Source organism: Micromys minutus, assembly GCF_963924665.1.
Source record: "Micromys minutus genome assembly, chromosome: 13".
Classification (NCBI taxonomy): Eukaryota; Metazoa; Chordata; class Mammalia; order Rodentia; family Muridae; genus Micromys; species Micromys minutus.
In genome coordinates, this window is record NC_137982.1 from 34,240,414 (window position 1) to 34,242,851 (window position 2,438).

Here is a 2,438-nt window from a genome sequence, read left to right on the forward strand (position 1 = left end):
TCTGCTTTGTCAGCGTATTCTCGCTTCCTAGAGATGTTTCAACATCATCTGGACAGGTAGCGTGGAGCTGTCTTAGGCTTCTGGCTTGTTTACATTCAGAGCCAACTGGTGAGGATTTCAGAGTTAAGCTGAGGCCAAGTCTCCTTCTCTAGCTAGAGGAAAACCTCAGGTGCTACCAATCCCCAGAAGCTAAGGACTTAAACTACCGAATTCACTCAGCCAAGGCTTTGGTGCAACAAAGTGTGGCCCAGCTGCTGCGCCCACTGATTCTTTCCCGTCTTTAACACCAGCTGCTTTGCTTGTTCATCAACCCACTTAAGCCAGATGTACCGGGTTCTGCAAATTACATATGATTTATCCAGAAATGTAAAATGGTGCTACGAGAGTTCTTTTATAAAAAAAAACTAAACAAATAGCTTTGTGAAGCATTAAAAATATGAATATCTATAAACATTCTGCTATTGAGCAAGAGAATCTCAGACATGGGAGAAAACTGCAGAAATTTAAAGGGTGTACTCAAACAGGGCATAAGTACAGTTTTACCTGCTAGCAATTGAAGCAGATGCCTATGCCTGTGGACAAAACCTGATTAGAGCAACTACAAAGATTGTATGGTGGTGTCACACTAAAAGATGAGTGAACACATCTGGGTGCGTTCTAGTAGAAAATACCTGTATAAGCTAAGTGTATCTACCAATGTTCACGAATCCCCTCTTGACAAATGAGTTAAAAGAGAGTTCTTTGAGGTCCCAACTGGGTCAGGTATCACTGCATCATATGCATTGTGAGTAGTAACAACGTGGAAGTTCAGTGGCTGCCCTCCAGAAAACTCCACGTGGGAGCAGAAACAAGCTATAACTAGTCTGTGATGTGCATTTATCATTAATTTGCTGTTGCAGGTTATCTTTTGGGAAGTTTAGAATAAGATCCACTGTCAGTGCCGGGGAGCTTTTGTCTGCCCCATTTCTGCAAAGCTTTTGGATCCCTCCCTATAGTCGGAGGCAATGGCTTCTCCATCCCATAAACTCCTGGTGAGTGAGGGGGACTAGGAGTTTTGTTGTTCCTTTTGAGGTGGCATCCGGAATTGAGTGACAGATTAGAGGCATCTTGCTTAAGCACTTCGTGTAGGGGAGGCTTGAGTAAACACTACCTATCAAGGCTTGCTCAGTGGTCAACCAGTTACTTTTCAACCTCAGTAAAAGTGTGGTTCTAGCATCTGGAGCTCACTTCCTGCTGACTCCGTTTCTGTGAGTCTTCTCTTGTTCTTCCTTCTGCTCCACATATCCCCTGGCAGGTTCCAGGGTCTACTGGGAAAGAGGGCTAATCATTAATTAAGCACTAACTAATCGATTAATTAGCTAAGAGAGCTAATCATATCTATGATTTAGGTTTTCAGCTCCTGTGAAGCCCTACCTTCTAAGAAGTTAAAGTTCAAACAGCTACTGGGGACATGCCCTCATGAGGTAGAAGAGGAAGAGAGGAGATCCAGGAAAGGCACAAACCACCACATAGAAACAACAATAAAGTTGTAATTTCAGGGATAGGGAAGAAGCAAGAGAAAACAAAAATGGTTATTGAACTGGTCCTCATATTAAACATAAGATTTATCTATTTAAAAATATCCAGGAATGCACACAGTGGATCAAATGTAAATCAGAGCTGTGGGGAAGACATTTATTAATCTGGAAACTCAGTGTTCATTAATAGAAACATTAAAAGCAACATAGATTGGAATTCCTTTTTAAAAGGCGGTATTGGAATTCATCCCTTTCACCAACTCAGGAAACGGATGATAATATTTTAGATGCATTAGATTTGGTCCATCATGCTCACTTCACGGTGGGAAGAAACACAGCACTTGAGTGATTTTTTTTCCCTTAATTTGTTCTAAATTACAGCAAAGTGCCCTGCAAGAAGCAAGTGCTCGTGTTAATTAACTCTGAGGAGAGAAGGTCACTGGCATGCATGGGGCTCCATTTCTGGCTTCAGCGAGATTTTCTTTTCTGCAATTAGAACCCTCGTCGGGAATTAGAGGCACGCGTAGAGAGGTCCCTTCACTCCTTCACTCAGTGCCTCACGTTTGGGCCCTTTGTTGGCTCTTCTTTAAAAAACACCGAAGACCCAATAACAATAATGAGATGGACCTATGAAATGAAACACACGGTCTACATACTTACACATTTACAAGCATGCCTACAATGCTGGCATTTTCTTTGAGCCTGGATCTTTTGGGCTGAATCTGTAAAGCCACATACAAACGGCTTGACTGTGCTTCACAACATGAAGAATTAACGGGACTGAATTTCAGTTGTCTTACATTGAACTGGGAGACCAGACATGGAGTTGTAAATGCTGTGCAGGCTCGTAAACCACCCTACAGGATCTTCAGAATCCCACCGGGGTTAAGAGAGCTATCAGTAGCTCAGTCCATAGTTCTA